Source organism: Euprymna scolopes, chromosome 16, assembly GCF_053919585.1.
Source record: "Euprymna scolopes isolate OS-2025 chromosome 16, ASM5391958v1, whole genome shotgun sequence".
Lineage (NCBI taxonomy): Eukaryota > Metazoa > Mollusca > Cephalopoda > Sepiida > Sepiolidae > Euprymna > Euprymna scolopes.
This window is the reverse complement of record NC_136497.1, coordinates 273,445-293,027: the sequence shown is the minus strand read 5'-3', so window position 1 is coordinate 293,027 and position 19,583 is coordinate 273,445. Positions and strand designations below refer to the sequence as shown.

The following is a 19,583-nucleotide window of genomic DNA, read 5'->3' as shown; positions in this document are numbered from 1 at the left end:
CTTTCTTACTTGTTTTTTAAGTTGAAAGTTTTTCAATGTTTAAAAAAAATGATTTGTGCCTTTTTTTTGTATAAAAAATTTCTAAATATTATTGTCGGCGGTGCTTTTTTTGGCAAGTTTAAATTTCCCAAAGTAAAAGTATTTCTGTGGCAAAAAGTTTTGTTATTAGAAACAAGGCAACCATTTTTTTGAATTCCTCACCCCAAAATTAGTAAAGTTGCAAAGTTTCAAGCTTCTAACTTCAATGGTTACATTTTTACAGCAATTTCAGTAACGTATACTTTTGACTGATTTTTTTAACCTTTTTTGCCCTTTTTACAAAATTGCCTGTTTGACTGCTTTTACATGGTCCACAATTGAGTGGTTTTATCAATTTATAATTAAAAGAAAGAATTATCTTGATCTCTAATGTGTTTTGAATCATACTAAGAAGATTCAATACATTAGCTATTAAAATGAAATTGATATGAACAGTTAAAGTTGCCTTTCCGTGTCGTATTTTCACTATTTTCGCGTTGATAGAGGGATTTTGCCTAGTGTTTAAGTTGGTTTCATCTAATATTTATTGCCTAAATTTGTATTAATTTTCATCTACTACAAGATGACATTACATTTATAAGGATTTTTCACTTGTTAGTAGCTTACATTTTTAGTTATAGACTATGAAATTTTGCTTCTCGGCCACGATAGCAAATTTCAACATTCCGACAAACTTTGAATGATCATAACTTGATGGCTAATTGACCTACCAAAATAAATTTGGTATTTTTGTAAATGGTTTACAAAAATCTACATGCCCACATTACTTTTTTTTAGATATGATAAAAATAAAATTTTGGTTTGGGACACCTACTACAAGTATCATGGAGTTTAAAAATGCTCACCAAAAATAAACAAAATCAAATTATACCTTACCCCGAATAAAAACTGCAACTTTTCAAAGAACAATTTTTTTCCTAAGAGACTTATCCTGTAAAGGTTCTACTTCGGCTTTAGCAAAAACCAGCACAGACTGCCCATCCTGTGTGGCATATGCTGAAAATCCTATGCAATTTTAGTGGCATCACAAAATAAGAACAATTTTATCGGCTTATTCTCATTTAGGACTCTCCTTGGAAATGATACAGAGTCCAACCTCGTTAAATCCTTCTCCAACGCTTTCAAACTTTCTTTTGATTCTGGAACTTCATCATCCTAATCCGACTTTTGCCTCCAAAGTTCTGTTTCTCACCGTTACTGGAAGGTAAAGGGATAAGGGACCAAACATTTTGGAAGCTTCTGAAAGCATCTTTCTTTTTGTTACATTGCATTCATGTTGACAGATCTTTATAGTATTGTGTTGAGGTTGTACAGATATCCCCAAACCTTATCCAATCCAGAATCAAACCTTGTCAGGGTTCTATCTGCCTCCATCTTTTTACAAAACACTGCACTGTTGGAGTTGCAGGATTGTATCTCAAAGTTATACTCCTGCAGCCGCTCCTTTACTGTTGTGTATAATGTAGAGAAAGTGTTAGACAATGTGTTAATATCATTTCCTGTTTTCACCAGATTGTCCACTTAAAATTTTGACCTGAATGCCTGAGAATATTCATCGGAGGGAAACTTTTCCGCATGATGTTTTAAAACAATTCAATATAAAGGGACTTGCATTGAAACCGAATAAGATAATAGAGTATCTGTAACAATGCAAGTTGTTGCCTTTCTTCAAAAAGAAACAGAAATGATTGTGATAGTTTTTCAGGTCTAGATGAATCATAAGGAACATTTTCTTTATGTCGGGCAATAACACATATTTGTTGGTTCTAAAGCGAATCAACAACTCCAACATATCTTCCATTAGGTTTACTCATAGATAAGCCACCTTATTCAGCGATACTGAATGCCCCTTATGTAGCAACAATTGAATACAGGTCTCATTTTCGTGGTTGTCTGGTCAGCTAGTTTAAGCACAGGTCTATTGGGAATCCAAATGAAATGTTTAAAGGTTTCTAGAGTTACAGTAATTTCCTCTATAATTTCTTCATCTTCCTGTTGTCTAAAGATGTCCAGATATTGATAATAGAGACCTTTCTTCTCCAGATCCTTAACTACCCTTTCTAGGATTCTAAGAACTGCATTGTGGTTAAAAGACACGATAGGGGTATTTTTTATAATCATCTAATCGATTCTATGCAAATGTTGTTTCATTCAATTTACATCGATGGACAACAAACCTATACTATAAAATCAGTCGATCATGCAGTTACCAATTTCTTGCTTAAATGACTGCCACACTGAATTTCGTTTCACTCCCCCCCCCCCGTACCCTCTACATTGAGCTCTGGTAAGTAAAATATTACTATATGTTAATTTTGATTTTGATTTTGAAATAAAATTTAAAGGATTTTTGATTCTTTTAAAATAAAAATTAAAAGGAACAGAATGTGTCTTTGATTATAAAAAAAGTCTTTGTGCTCTTTTACTATATTGTTAAAATTTTTTTGTTAATATACACTATACAACAGGAACCATAAGTGCATATCATGTTTTTTTTTGCTACAATTATCAATTTGGCCTTTATATTCTGAAAGATTTGGCTTAAAATATATTTTTATGGTTTGGCAACCCTGAGAACGACACACTATTGTCAGGATCATCAGGACAGGCTCTTTGCCTGGACCAATGTGACTCTTCTTTTCCAGAGTTTCTTGTCTTCCATCAGTTGCCTCAGATCTTCAGGTTTACAGTTGTCGTTGTGTGCTATTTGCTGGATGTACATGGATCTAGATCGGCCTTTGCTTGCATGTTTGTGTTGTGGAGTCCATAGCAATACATCACTCATCAATTCATGCTTGCTCCTCAGACAGTGACTGGCAAATCTTAGGCGTCTCTCCCTGATGGTATTAGATATGGCAGGTAGGTTGCCATAAAATTGCTCCTCTTCTAGTGAATGTCCAGGCTGTAGCACCGTAAACAAGGACAAACTCTACCACTACCCTGAAGAACTGCCTTTTCAGTGTGTCAGTTAGCCTTGAAGTTCATACTGAATGCAGCACATCCAATGCGGCCCATACTTTTGAGATGCGAATTTCAATATCTCTCTTTGTGGAAGCTATGTTGCTGCCCAGATACGTAAATTCAGCAACTTCTTTCAGTGTTGTTCTAACCAAAGCCCTGATCTCTCCTTTCACATTAAAAGTCATAAACTTTGTCTTATCCATATTAATGAGGAGACCAATGTCATTTGCAGACTTTTCTAGCTTGCATAACAGTGTTTGCACATCAGTAGTCTTATTGTGGAGAAAGAAGTGGCTTACTGTTAAAGTGGCTGCGCATTTGTGCCTGCAGAGCACAAATTGAGAATCAAGATAGCGCCCGCAGGCTTTTATGTGGAAAAAAGTCTTGTGGAATCTCGGGGAATCTCGTACCCTGGTTCCATAAATAATGAGGAAAGGAAAGCGGGAGGACAGACGATTTTTAGTCACTAAAGCGAACGGACGTGTGTAAAAGAAGAGGTAGAAGAAAAGAATGTGGTGAACGAAACAAATGACTCGGTTGAAAGTAGAGTTGTAACGAACACAAGCTATTTCGGCACGACGTCAAGATTTGACCCCAAGCTAATTCCCCTGTTTGACGGCAGTAGCAGGAATGGGTGGAAAAAGTAAAATTAATATGTCAGCTCAGTGGGGTGAAGCGTATGGAAGGCATGGTCCCAATGCGCCTCACTGAGGGAGCATATGCAGTATACCAGCAGTTGGCTGATAAGAAGAAAACAGATTTCGCCTGCATCAAGCGCGCCCTTTTTACAGCATTTGCGTTAGATCCAGTTACTGCATGGAAGGAATTCATGGCCCGAAAATTAAATCCCGGGAAACGGTGGATGTGTATCTGGCTGAACTAAAAAAGCTATCGGTCCTTTTTGGAGGGATGTCAGACAAAGGCTTGGTGTGCGCCTTTGTTGCAGGATTACCTAAGAGTGCGGAAGATCTGCTCCGTGCCTCATCCCAAGTCGACGAGATGGACATATCGGAAATATTGGCGCGGGCACGAGCAATACTAAAGAAAAGCCCTAACACTATAGACCAAGCGGCAGCTGTACAACCATCACAGGTTGGATTGCAGGACCTGGGCGCAGCTACAACCTGCTATAAGTGCGGAGGACCCAACCATCTGGCCCGTGATGGTCTTTCGTCACGTCAACCAACTCGGAAACTTGACGGGCCGCAGTGCTACAAGTTAAAAAAACGCGGACACCTGGCCCACATCTGTCCGAGAAACGGGCAAGGGGAAGAAGCTACAGCGCCAGTCTTCTCCCCAGATCGTCATTGAGCTACCCACTGTAAGCATACACATTAATGGAAGCGAGCACCTCGCGCTTGTGGACACTGAGTGCATCCAGATTCTCGTGAGCAAGATATGCTGTGCCACTTGGAAAGCAGAGAGAATTCTGGTACTAACTGTAGGCAGAGGTTCACTAGCCTCTTGTGGGGTGAGCATTATCCATGCAAGCATCAACGATGGGCCTGCAGTAGCCGTGCGAGCCCTGGTTGTGGAGAAAGAGCTTCTCGGGTATGACCTACTCCTGGGTATGGACTTGATTACACAACTGGGTGGAATTACTGTGGACAGAACCGGCAAGGTACAGTTCTCCCGATGTGAGGAACACGTTTGTGCTGCCATAACTCTTGACGAGCCTGACTTTTGTGCAGAGTATGATAGAAACACCAATGCATGGACGGCGTCTTGGAAGTGGTCAAACGATCAGCCACCAATATCCTTGCGGAACCGGTTATCAGAATATCCCCCACCCATGTGGCTAAGGGAACAGTATGAAGAAGAACTGCAGACATGGATCGACAATGGCTGGCTTCTTCCATACCCAGAGGATGAGCTTGGCCCCCTGCGAAGGCTAATTCCCTTGATGGGCGTCGTACAAGAGACCAAACAAAAGGTCCGCCCCGTCCTAGACTATCGTGAGCTCAATGAGCATGTCGACCCATATACGGCAAGGGCCGATGTGTGTGCACTCAAATTAAGGGAGTGGCGACAGCAAGGATCGAACGTAGCAACTCTGGACCTATGCAGGGCCTATCTGCAAATATGCATTGAGAGGAAATTGTGGCCATTTCAGACTGTGGAAATTGGAGGAACCCGATATTGTCTAACCAGGCTAGGGTTCGGTCTAAATGTGGCACCAGGCATTATGACAGCAATCATGCATGCTATCCAGCAGCAAGATGAGGCAGTGCAACAGGCAACATCCTCATACATCGATGATATATTCGTCAATGAGAGCCTCATGTCAGCGCAATCGGTTAGAAGGCACTTTGAGAGCTTTGGACTGACATGTAAGGAACCAGAGCCTCTGTGCGATGGAGCAAAAGTTCTCGGCCTGCACGTGCACAATAGCAAGGAGGGACTTTGCAGGAGAAGAGGAAGTCACGTTCCCAAGGTCTCATCAAACATCACTCGATGAACAGTGTTTTTGCTTTGTGGAAAGATGGTAGGCCATTTCCCTGTGTGTGGTTGGCTCAGGGTGGCCGTGCCAGCCATAAAAAGACGTGCAACAGCCGTGTCGTCGGGATGGGACGATGCAGTACACAATGTCACACTAAGGAGCACGCTGATAGAGACTGTGTCCAGGGTGACCAGTGATGACCCCGTTCCGGGAAAGTGGTGTCAGTGGGAATGAGTTCACGGTCTGGGTGGATGTTAGTTCACTGGCCCTTGGAGTTGCCCTTGCAGTATATGATTCCATTATTGAAGATGCCTGTTGACTTCGGTCAGAGAATGATTCGAGGCACATAAACCTGGCCAAACTTGATGCCACACTGAAGGGCGTTAACTTGGCGCTTCAATGGCAAGCCAAGGTTCTATCGAGTGAGATGTTAATTCGAAGACGGCTTGCCACCTTGGTCGACATCATCACAGAGTACGACCTGACCGTGGACGTAGTGTTGACCAGGTCTGCGCTCAAAAGAGCAGATGCTCTGACAAGAGTCCCTCAACTATGGCTTCTGGCTGGTGCTTGGAGAGATTCTGATAATCTGCAAAACACATGTGCAGCAGTTGTGTGTAATGTGGATGCAGCACGCATCATGGACATTCATCGACAGTGTGGACATCCTGGCATCAAGCGGACACTGTACTTTGTCAAGATGATTGATCCAGGAGTAGAAAAAAAAGATATCCGGAGAGTGGTGGAAAGTTGCGAGGCCTGCCCATGCATCGACCCAGCTCCAGCACAATGGAAGAAAGGGGAGTTGAGAGTGAGTGGTAAGTGGCAAAGAGTGGGCATGGACATCACACACTACGGTGGCAACCACTTCCTTACCCTCATCGATTGTGGGCCTACACGTTTCGCGGTCTGGAGACTCCTCGGGTGCCAGAATCTTTTGCAGCATTATTCGCCAGCTGTCATCCGTGTTTTGTGAAAGAGATGCGCCCAATGAAGTGCTGACAGACAACGACCCAGCCTTTTGCCGCCATCAGATGAGGCAGTTCTTACAAGAATGGAGTGTGCGGCTGCGGCTTAGATGCGCTTATATGCCTTCTGGCAATGGTATAGCTGAGAGAAGCCATCGCAGCATCAAAACAATTGCAGCCAGGAAGCAGTGCACCATCGCAGAAGCTGTGTACTGGTATAATCTCATGCCGAAGGATGGCGTCTCTCCAGGAACGGCTCCTGCAAACGCAATCTATCAGTACCGTGTCCGAGAAAAAGGAATCAACCCCGATACAACTGTGGCCACTGAGATAGAATGGAATCAATATGCCAAAGGGGATGCTGTGTGGGTGAAGCCGCCAGGAAACCGATGTACTGATAAGTATAAACGGGGCACAGTGAGTCAGCAGTGTATCCAGGTTGATGGCGTACACCGTCACGTTAGGGACCTACGGCCGGCGACACATGTACCACCTCCAGTGGATGATGAGAGTGACTCTGACTCTGAGACGAGTGGGCCATCACTTTGGTTTGCACCATCCCTATCAAGCAGTGACTCTGATATCAGTAGCCTCTACGGAGATGAAGCCTTCCCCGACCATCACGCGGTGGATGAGAGCGCACGCGAAGACGAGAGCAGCACTGTCCCCCTTCGCAGAAGCACCCGACGGCGGCGATGGCCACCCTCCTGCCATCTCTGTGATCATTAGATCAGGGGGGAGTGTGGAGAAAGAAGTTGCTTACCGTTAAAGCGGCTGCGCGTTTGTGCCTGCAGAGCACAAATTGAGAATCAAGATGGCGCCCGCAGGCTTTTATGTGGAAAAAAGTCTCGTGGAATCTCAGGGAATCTCGTACCCTGGTTCCATAAATAACGAGGAAAGGAAAGCGGGAGGACAGACGATTTTTAGTTACTAAAGCGAACGGACGTGTGTAAAAGAAGAGGTAGAAGAAAAGAGTGTGGTGAGTGAAACAAACAACAACTCGGTTGAAAGTAGAATTGTAACGAACACACTTATTCGCAAAAAAATCAATATCGTCTGCGCATAATCTGCATCAGTTATATGTGCTGATTGATGACGTCTGCTTCTGGATTCATTTAGGGTGAAGCCTAGTATGTTGTATATATCAACAGAGGTGTGAAGTACAAAGTCAAGAAAGATAATGAAAAGAAAAGGTGCCAGAGTATCTCCTTGTAGAACCCCGGTGTGGATGTCGAAAAATTCAGTGTCTCCATCTGGTGACCTGCCCATTACTTGAGTGTGCTCATGTAGCATCACGATAGCATTAATGACTTCATTTGGAATGCCATATGCTTTTAATATTCTGCCCATTTTTCCTCTATGTATGCAGTCAAATGCTTAGGACAAATCTACAAAGAACATGACTGCCTCAATGGTTTTGGCTTTGACTCCTTCGATTAGTCTCCTAACAGTATTTAACTAGTAGTAGAGCGATTCTTTCTAAATCCATTCTGGTTCTTTCTGAGAACTTCTTTGATCTTTGGTTTGATAAGGTTGAGAAGCATGGCATTGTAGATTTTTGCTGCAATTGGAGTGAGTTGCTTGGTATGCTTAGGTCACCCTTCTTGGGGAAGGGAAGTATGCATCCTTCCTTCCATATATGAATAAGTTTTTGATTATATACAGTATTGCATGAATCAAGAAGGATGTCATTGAAGCCACCTGTCTTCCATATTCCAGGAGGTATGTTATCTAAACCTGCAGCTTTATGATTCCTGGTCTTCTTTAGTACAGTTAGAAGTTCCTCCATTGTGAAATCACCTGTGGGGTATATGCGAAAGGGGGGGGGGAAGGGAAGACATATCGCGCATATCTGTATCGCTCTTTGGGAAAGAAGGAAAGGATAGCTAGCTCATTTATATACATGAAGGCAATCTTGGAAGGCAGGGCATGATGGGAGAAGCTATCTTTTTTTCCTGTCTCTTCCTTTTTTTTTTTCTAGATAGGAGGATAAAAATGCTGGGGAAAATTCCCTGGAAGGGACAGAAAGAAAAGAGTTGTGATTATCTTCTCTTGAACAGCATTTCATGTTGCTGACGGTCAGGTGTGGTCGATTGGGAAAGAAGAGGGCAGAAACGTTTTGTTGTTGAGCGAGTGACTCACTCCTTCCCGAACCCCAGAACCGAATCCTGATTGTAATGCTAGAAGCTATTTCGGCATAGTTTCAACCCCAACGCCGCTCCTCAATCCACGGACTCCTCCAGTTTTGCAGTCAACCCATACCTCTCGACATGGCCTCTCACTTCCTCCGCTGTCACCTCTGCTTCCTTCATGAGAATGTCGTCAATGTACGAACGAGTGGCCTTTAGATTAAAAATTGATCAATGCCACTACGGGAAGCATTTTTTTCTTTTGAAAATCGCTCTAGACAAGGCATAAAACTACTTGATGTATATAAAGAGCTAAAAAAAAAGAAAAAATAATACTTCAAGGTCAAAAACTATTCTGTGATACGTGTTGGATAGAAATATCAGAACGCAAAAACCGAAGGCTTGCTGCATCAAGGACGAGGATTTCAGGCGAGGGACAGAAAGAAAAGAGTCATGAACATCTTCTCTTGAACAATATTTCATGTTGCTGACGTTCACAGTTGTGGTTGATTGGAAAAGAAGAGGGCAGAAACGTGCTGTTGTTGAGCAAGTGACTCACTCCTTCCCGAACCCCAGAACCGAATCCTGATTGTAACGCTATGAGGACCCTGGCAGCGGAAGCATTTGATGGCAGGTCTCCACTCCTGTCGCCTCGCCGACTGTCTCTCGTCATTCAAGTGGGGCCTTGTGCACTTATTTCCACTCACAACTGCAGCCACGATTGGGCCCTTGACATTCTTGACTAGGACTCTGGCGTGGACCAAGAGATCGTCCACTTCAATAGTATTGATCTCAGTGATTCTCTGCACTGTGTTCAGAACAGCAGTCATAATTTGGGGGGCTGAGCTCAGCCCAAAGCCTATCCTCGTCAGGCAATATATCTTCCCTTTGTACCGGACGAATTGATGTTGCCAGAGTTTTCTTATGGGAAGCCATTCACTAGGTATGGCTTTACCATCTTCTCCAGGCTCCTCCCTACATAACCAGCCAATCCTGCCAGTCTCTTGATATCCACAGCAAAGACGCTAACAAACTTGTTAGTCCACCTCAAACTTGCAAGCTTGCCGAGTGCTTCAAATGGACTCTCAGCGAAAGCCAATTTCAGTCTTTGCTCCACTGAGACAAGCTTTCCCTTATCTTCATTGTGCATCTGCTGGTAAATGTGAGGGCTTCCCCCTCCAAGTATAGCGGCAGCAGGGTGACCACGTCTTCAATTTTTTGCAACCTTGCCAACATCTTTGATTTTTCCAGCCATTTAATTAGGTCACTCTCCCCAGTGAAGGGGGAATGGTATGTCAGCAGCGGAGACACGGGGGTGATTTGGGGTATTGCCAGGCTGCTGGTGTTATGTAATGGATGGCTGGAACCATCCAATACATAACTGAAAAGAAAAACTTCTTAAAAAAAAAAGATAATAAAAGATTTGAAAGGTGGGCATCGAATAATCGATTGTCCACCAGTCGAAACGAAAAAATAATTACGTCGTAAACAGAGAAATCGGACGACGATTTTTTTGTTTACAAAACAAGGAAACGTGACATTCCTTGTAAATTTGGAATGTCTATAAAGTTAGCATGAGAGATGGATTCACGTGTATCAATAAAGTCAATAGTCGGTCAGCTAAAGAGAAATCGGTCATGATGTCTCTGGGTCAAGAGGTGGCGAAAAATTGTCAAAACGTGACCAGGAGATACGTGTTCTATTATCGAGCAGTGTGATCGACAGATAGCGTGGAGTGGAAAAAAAACAAGCGAAAAACATATGCTAATATAAAAGGTGATTTTTGGAGTCCAGCAGAAGCAGAGCAGAAGAGGAGAGAGAAGCAGAAGAGAGAAGAGAGAGAGGAGAAGAGAGAGCCGCCGATAGGAGACGTGCGTTGTCGAGAGCATAACGTTTCCACACCCCCTCTCCATCACTGAAATGAACAGTAAGCCACACTGTTAAATTTTGAACTATCAAAAATCTCTATGTAAAACGAGAAAATAATTTCAAAATAAAATATATTTTCATATAAAAAGCCAGCGTGTCTTACGTCTTGACTTGGTATGCTGAGTTACGTCTGACCTTTGTGTGCATGTTAAAATTTCTTTCAGTCGGAATCGTTATTTTGACAAGCGGCTGACAGCTGAATAAAGCTGAGAGAGAAAAAATGCACAGTCAAGGGGGAAATAACTCTGCCGTCTTAGCCGTTACCATAACAACCAGAAAACTAAACAACATAGACGATCAATAAAAGACGGCTACTTGGTTTTGTTGCAGCGGGGAACTAACTAACAACGACCGTTCCCAACCTAGGGGTCCTGGCGCTATATAACACTGGCATCGCACCAAATCACCCCCGCATCTCCGCCACTGACGTACCATTCCTCCCCCTTCACTGGGTCTTCTTTCGTCACTCTCGCGATGATGTCTTGTAGCATGTTCGTGACCTCCTTCCTCACACAGCCCTCCCAGCTATCAGTGCCTGTTTGTCGTTTAATAAAGCTGCACATTATCCTGAGCCAGCTGGCGATTGGATAGTGCCCCACCAGTTTCCCGTAGACCAAGAAGAGTTCTTGTTTTGTCAGGTTGGTTCCGACTTCGGGTATTGCATTCCCTCGTCTAACTACCTCGCCACTTCTTCCTCGAATCCTTTTGTTATTTCTCCTTGCAGTGTTTTCTTGTAGCAGCTTACTTTGTTTCGTAGTTCTGGAGGCCCGGTGATCCATTTCCATTCCACTGTCCACCCCTCGTCATCAAACCTCACCAGGAAATCCTCGTCCTCGATGCAGCAAGCCTCCGGTTTTTGCATTCTGATGTTTCTATCTAACACGTGTCGCTGAATAGTTTTTGACCTTGAAGTATTATTATTTTTTTTCCCCTTTCATATATACCCCCCCCTTGAGTTTCGAGATCAATAAGATACTTCATAATCTTTCATCCAAGCAGGCCTCCTCCTCTCACGTTGAGTCCTCTGGGGGACAACTTCTTGGGGTTTGACTTTTCAGGTTCATTACAGACATTCTCGTCCAGTTGTAAAGAACCACATGTGGGGCTAAGTCGAATGGGGTGCATCGTTAGCTTCTTGATGGATCTTGACTTCCTCCTCTTCACTGCCATCACTGAGCACTGGCAGGGTTACACGACGCAGGTCTAGAATATGCCGGTGAACGCCATTCACCATCACGTTGTTCTTCAACTGTGTTCCCGTTACGACCGCCCTCCCCCAGCGAGTGGTACATTTTGCATTGGGAGGCTTCACCCACACCTCCTCACCCACTTTAATGGTAGCTTCTTCACCCTCAATTCCTACCGTTTAGTTGCACGGATGCTGCCACTTATATGTGAAGATGGCTCTATGAGGCACAGTTGTCTCATCTTGTCTGGTTTTCAGTGAGATTTTGTACCAAAACACCACCTCCATGGGTGAAATGTTGCTTTTTTTCCACAGTAGCCTTGATGGTGCGATGATTCCTCTCCACTATCCCATTGCCACTCGGTCGATACGCTGCCCTAAAAAATTGCTTTACTCCCCACTTATCACACACCTCTTTAAAGGCTTCTGATCAGAAAGCGGGGTCATTGTCCATTAACAGTTCCTCAACCGGCCTGCTCTCCAAAAATATTTCTTTGATGACCCCTCCGATCGCTCATGCTCTCTCCAGATGGCAAACTTCCCCGGTCCACAGTCGACCATCGACATATACAGCTTATGGTGATAATGGGTCATATCAATGGCCAATCACTTCCAGTCCTCTGCAATGTGTAACTCTCCTGCTTCATGTCTGGATGGTCCGGGGTCTATTGATTGGCACTCCTGACAGTTCTCCACTACCTCCCTGATCTCCTCCTCGCTGGTTTCTGGGTAAACGTTTCTTGCCAGGAATAACGTCCATTCTCGACCAAAGTGGTGTATTTCATGTAACTTTTTAACTCCCTCCCCTGCACAGCATACCGAGGAAACCTTCTTTCCCTCTTGCAGCCAGGCCTTCTTTACCCGTGTCATCGAATCTGCCTTGTTCTTTTCCGATGGGACTAACACTACAGATACCCTCAACTGGAATTCTGCTATCAAATCTGCGAGTGCTCTGAGCTTGCGCTTGATCAGCATTTCTGTGGCACTTTTGGTCCTAACTCTTATCGCCAGTCACTGCCGACCTGATCCATGAAACTACCGTTGCCGAATCGGATTTGATTTAAATTGTTTTCAATCCCCACTTCAGGGACAGATTGATTCCTTTCATAATGGCCTCCAGTTCGGCTACGTTGATAAGGGAATAGTCGTTTTTCTTTCTTAGTCACGCTGCATCTTCCAGTTATACCTCCCATCTCTAATATGACACCCAATGCCAGGCTGCTGGCATCGCACCAAATCACCCCATCATCGCTGACGTATGATTCCCCCTTCACTGGGTCTTCTTTCGTCACTCTCGTGATGATTTCTTGTAGCATGTTCATGACCTCCTCACCCTTCTTATTATCAAGTTCCTGTACAACAATTGGTTGAATTGCTATTGTAAAGCACCAAAATTATTTTGAAATATAGAATATTAGTAAATTAAAAAATATTAATTTCAAATATTGTTGCTTGTATAAATTTACAAGAAATTAATTAAATTCAATAAAAGTTTCTGTAAGTAATGTTTTCTATTATGTTATTCTGTTTTTACTGAACTTGTTCGGAATTACATTATTAAAGTAAGGTTGTCTCCTTTTTTCCTAGTATAACACTTCCAAAAATGAAAACAAAATGTTTTTTTTTAAACTGCTAGCTCAAATGTGTTTGGAATTATTTCTTTTTAAGATTTTAAAAATCGGAAATTCAAATTTGTTTAAAAATGATGTCAACAAGAATGGCGGAATCCAAAATGTTTTTTTTTGTTACTTGTTTAGTTTAATCAAGGCATGAAAATATTGAAAAAAAAATATATTGTACATACTTGTTATAGAATAATGTCTTCATACAAAAAAAATCACTTCATTTGAACAAGTAGTTGTTTTACAGAGGAAAATCAAACTTTAATGATATCAATCATGTCGCGTCCATCTTGTTTATTTTGTGGATGAGGAGGAGGGCAGCAAGGGAGATAACTCCAATCACTGCTTAAAGTTTGTCAAAATTTTACAAGATTATTTTAAAACATGGGCAGAAAAAATACCTAGATAAATATTTTAGTTTTTTTTCACTACTTTTACAGAGTTTCTCTGTCCTTTTTTAATTCCTTTTTCATTTAAAAGCATCCCCCTCTTCATTTGTGAAATAAGCAAGATGGCTGCAACACGATAGTTCTCATCAAAATGTGATTTTCCTCTGTAAAAAAAACAACTTGATCAAATGAAACAATTTTTTTGTGTATGAAGACTTTATTCCATCACGAGTACATACAATATATTTTTTCCAATATTTTCATTTTTAATGTTGTGATTAAACTAAACAAAGATGGTGTAGAGCTTTACCTCTTAGTAAACGTCCCGTATATCTTAGGATTAAGTGAAACAAACCTATCCTCCTCAATCCCTTCTAACTACTGTAACATGGCAGGATATCTCTCTCTCTGCCGTAAGGACTCAGATGCATGGGCTTGGAGTCTATATTTGAAGCACTCTCTCCTTAACTAAAGAGCAACATCTGGAATCTGATGACCAGGCCTTTATGTGTTTCCAAATAGCCTTTCATCGTTGCGTTAGTTACTTATATTTTCTCTACCGTTCTCCCTCAAGTCAGGACTGTACTCTAATTGATCATGTCTCTGATAGTAAAGATGCAGCACTCTCCTTAGATAGTAAAGCCCAAATACGTATGTTTGGTGACTTTAATGTCAACCATATGAATTGGCTTGTTTTTGCACACAAACAGTCATGTTCCCAACCTGCCTCCCAGATAGTGACCACCAGCAAGCTTCACTTCTAAACCTATTCCTTACCACAGTCCACTTGGAAACGCAGACCACCTAGTGGTATCAGTAGATATTCCACTCAAATCCTAACCCTAAGATGAGGAGCCATTGCCCAAAACAACAAAATACTACAAAAAGGCTGACTAGGAAGCCATCAGGGAACATATCAGAGATACTCCATGGACCAATATCTTTTCTATCCCGGCTGAACAGTGTGCCAATGAGACAACTGAATGGTGTAAAACGGGCATTGAAGCTACACGAAAGTATTATAGCAAACCACACTCACCTCCATGATTCACTACAGATTGTGCAGCTGCCATTGCACAAAGACAGCATGCACTCTGTTGGCTCGCTCATTACAAGTCAAATGCAAATAGGCAAAAATTTATAGATGCTAGAAATTATTGTAAGAGAGTAATAACTACTGCCGAAAAAGACATCCTGAAATAACCAGGGAATGCATAGAATCACAGAAGATAGGAACTTGCAATTTCTGGAAAATTTATATTAGTATAGTGAATAAAGGACAATCAGTAATTCCCCCACTATCCAACAACCAGAAGGTTGCATGCATGGCAACCGAAAAGATGGAACTGCTTGCTCGGCGATTCGCCTCCACCTCCACCCTAGAGCCAACAAACAAGTCCCTCCCAAATTTCCCTATGCGGACGGAAGCTACAATTGATGATCTGAAAATCACTCCTTCTCATATCCACGATGTCATAAAAACCTAGACACCTCCAAGGCATGTGGGCCTGATCTCATCCCTGCTATACTCATAAAGAAATACTCAGCTGAACTAGTCCTGGTACTTTCCAACATGTACAACAAATGCCTTGCTGAATCCTGCTTCTCTGATAGCAGGAAGATGGCATCTGTAGTACTAGCATACAAGAATTCTGGCGAAAGGACCAACCCTCTCAATTATCGCCATATAAGTCTCCTCCCCTTCTTCGCTAAAATCAATCAAGTACTAGTCCACCACCTTGCAAAAGGTAATTTTATCTGAAAAACAGTATGTATTTAAAAAATGTAATTCTACTGCAGATATTTTAACAGTCATCTCTGAATGCATATACCACACACTGGATAAGGCAGGTGAAGCCGTCGATATAGTCAAGGCCTTTGACAAAATCTAGCATGAAAGCTTACTAATCAAAATCAAATCATATGGTATAACTGGATGAATACTAAATATAATTAGATCCTTCTTAGACAATAGAACCATCTAGGTTGTCATTAATGGACGTTTATCCAAGCAGCATAACATTAATGCAAGAATGCCTCAGGGGTCGATATTTGGACCACTATTATTTTTGATATTCATCAATGATTTCCCTTATAATATTGAGCTGGATCCTTAGAAAATGACCTCCAGACCATAGTTGAATAGGAACGTATATCGACGGTGACATTTAATGTGAGTAGGACTAAGCTGCCCTCTTTTAACAATGATAAGAAACCTCTCCAACCACCAATAACCATGACAAATAAATCCCTACCTGAGAATTCTTCCTTCAAACTCCTTGGCTTAACATTCTCAAGAAATATGAACTGGAATAAATACATTGAGGACATTGCAAAGACTGCTGCAAGAAATGTGGGTGTCCTCTATCATGCTAGAAAACTGCTCACACCTGAGAGCTTCTCGATCTACATCAATGATCTCCCAAAACACATACTAAAATCTTTCGTTGACATCTATGCTGATGACACAACCATCTATGGCAACACATCAAAGGCTGTAAATGATGATGTTCTCTCTGATTCTCTCTCCTCTGATTTTGAGTGCATGGTACAGTGGGGCAAGAGGTGGCTGGTTACCTTTAATGCATCTAAGACCAAGCTCCTATCTCTACATCATAAACGCTCTGATCCCCACCTGGCATCAATTGAAATGGATGGCTCTCGTCTAGGGGAGGCCCCATCTTTTGATAAGCTTCTGGGTTCAACCTTTACTCCTGATCTTAAATGGAACAAATACATCAAGTCTGTGGCCAAGGTCGCTGGGAAAATGGTGGGATCCTTCTACTGTTCCAGAAGATATCTCACTAATGATGCAATTCTCTATCTATATAAGAGCCAAGTACGTACAAAGATGGAGTACTGCTGCCACATCTGGGCGGGAGCTGCTAAAAACAGCTTATCCTGCCTTGACAGAGTACAAAATAGACTTTGTGGCTTGGTGGGGGATGCCCTTTTCTCTACCGTGCAACCTCTTTCCCACAAAAGAGATGTAGTGAGCCTGTCTTTGTTCTATCATTATTTCCATGGCAAGTGCTCATCTGAGCTCCATTCTCTGGTCCCCACTCGCCAATCTTTTTCAAAAACCACCCGACTAGCTGAAACCACCATCAATAATTTTCCCCACTCCTTATCTGTGCCTAAATCAAAATGTAGATTCCATGAACAAAGCTTCTTTCTTAGAACTGCACGCCTGTGGAACTCTGTTCCACTTGCTTGTTTCCCTCCCGAATTCAACCTGGATGTCTTCAAGTCCAACACAAACAAATTCCTGATGAACCGCCCCCCCCCTAAGTAATGACACCTTATCAATTCTCCAATACTATTGCTACACTATCCAATTGATTACTGTACACACAATAACCCTTATCCTCGATTGGCCATTGGACCTTGATAAGTGGTGAACTCCATGAAAAAAAAAATTTAAAAAAATGGCCACCATTTGCCCATGTATAGAGTATTGTTCCCACAACTGGGCTGGTGCATCTACCACTAGTCTTTTCCTCTTGGATAGAGTACAAAAAAGGGTCTCCAATATAATGGGTCCAACTTTGTCAACTACTCCTGTCCCATCGCTACAATATTGCATCCCTATGCCTGTTTTACAAGTATTTTAATGGAATATGCTCTGATGAACTCATTGCACTTGTGTCCCCCTCGATGTACATATCCCCGAAAAACACACTTAGCAACAAAATCATACCCCTTCACTGTTGAAGTCCTTAAATGTCAGAAAGTTTTCTATTCAAATAGCTTCTTCCCTAGAACAGCAAGACTTTGGAATTCTCTTCCTGCTACCTGCTTCCCAAACTTTACTGACATGCAGAAGTTCAAATGCAATGTAAACTAACATCTTTATCTTTCTTAGGCATGGTCCAGTATTTGAGGAGAAGGCAAGTACAAAAAAAATTTTAAAAAAATACACACACGTATATATATATATATATATATATATATATATATATATTAGGCACCGCCAAAAATGGCCGAAAAATCAAGTTGTTGTTGTTTTTTAAAACGAAATTACATTTATTAAAATCCATTATTTCTGAGTAACTTTTTTTTTTCCAGAAAGATAAAACCCTGAATTTTATCATATAGAAAGCAGAATAATGTAAAACTTTTTCTACTATTTTTAATTAAATTTTAATTAATTTTAAATTTCTTGTCTAACTAAGATTTAGGGTGATTTTCTATGAGAATATGCAAAAATATTATAATATAAGTACTTGGATTTCAAATAATTCCACTTATTCATATAGGCAACCAGTTACTTCGAGTCGATTTGATTACTGTTTACATTTGTGCTTGATAAAAAGCAAACTACGGAAAACCAAAAAGCCAAAAAAAAAAAAAAAAAAAACTTATTTTTCAGTGACGAAAATGTCAATGTATTATTAACGCTGAGGCTGGCCAGTACCAGATGGGTGACCATTTGTATGAGTTTGGTTTTTAATGTGTATGTGTGTGGGGACAGGCTCTCCAGAATGGGGAGGGGGAAAATTTAAAGCAGAATAAAAAAAATTATTTCAGCGCGTTTGGTCCACCGTAGTCGAAAGAGGGCAAACGTTTCCAAACTTGATCGAAAAAATAATTATATTTTTAACACAAAGGGCACAATATTTATTGAATTTTTTTTTTGTATCGATTCTTCAAAGCATGCCCTGTTTAATAATGGTCATGCATTATTCGGCTCGCTACAAAGAAATTGTTAATTTATTTATCAAAGATTTTAAAATGACTTTTTTCGTATAAATATTAAAAAAAAAAAATTTTGTTTTGCTTAACTTAAATTAATTATTTTACTTAACATATTCACCGAATTTCACACTTCAAAACTCAAAAGCGGGATAATTACACACAATCGAAGTTTTGATATTCAGACATCAAAATAAGGTATGCAAACAAGTTTTTTTATTTTATTTTTTTATCTATAATCCCGTCCCTTACAACAACATAATATGTTTTGTTCAGTTTCAGATGATTATTTTAAGCATATTTGGAACCCCCTCAAAACAAGGGGGGGGGTGTAAGCAAAAAAAAAAAAAAATATATAAATATTGTTTATGGAAAATAAGTGCACTGTTATAAAGTTCATTCTTCTCTTAATAATCGCTGAAAATTTCGTATTGATTGAACAATTACCTGATTTTTGGTAGATTTTTAAAAAGAAGGTCCGTCAAAAAGTACTTATCTGCCCCCCCCCCAGTTTTGGCGGTGCCTAATATATATATATATATATATATAGATATAGATAGATAGAGAAAATATATTCATTTACTTATATTTCACCTTTTACCAGTCCTTTAATTTATGAAGCTCAATGTAATATATATATATATATATATATATATATATATATATATATATATATATATATTAAAAAATACCATTAAATGTCACAATGAATTAAAATAAGGAAGAATGAGAAATATCTTACCTCTCAATGAAGGAAACTGAATATGAAAAACCTGAGAAAATAACGAACAAAAGACGACACTTTTTGTTGTTAAATTTGTGTTGAAAAGGGGATATTTGGTCTGTTTGTTGAAATTTCTTGAAGTTTTAAATCGATACAATTTCTGTCTTTTGTATGTTCAATTCATTAAACAATAAATGATTGGGAGAAAAAAGGCAAAACGCTATTTAAGTTTGAAATTATTTAAAGCAAACCTTTTCAACTGATAAAAGAGGGATGTTATTATGAAGCGGTGTAAATCATGATTATGTTCCTTGTGTAAAAAAATCCGTTTATTATTTAAATGTAAAAGGAACGCTTGCTTGAGTTAAGCTTTTAAATTTTAAACATTTTAAAGGCTGAGGTGGAACAACAATTAATCTGTTGGGTGAAAATAGTTTGAAAACACATAATTTTCTTTTTAATTATTGTAATAGAAAAAATTGGGAAATTGAACGGGCGAGG

The 19,583-nt window shown here is 40.7% G+C and overlaps 1 long non-coding RNA gene across 1 annotated transcript in view; it reads right to left on the bottom strand.

Moving 5' to 3' along the window:
• LOC145295818 (uncharacterized) overlaps positions 1-19,363 on the bottom strand; it is a 30,781-nt gene extending 11,418 nt beyond the window's left edge. Inside the window, exon 1 of the long non-coding RNA XR_013869887.1 lies at positions 19,101-19,363. This is a non-coding gene — a long non-coding RNA (uncharacterized LOC145295818). The remainder of the gene's footprint in view (positions 1-19,100) is intronic.
• Between the last annotated feature and the right edge of the window lie 220 nt (positions 19,364-19,583).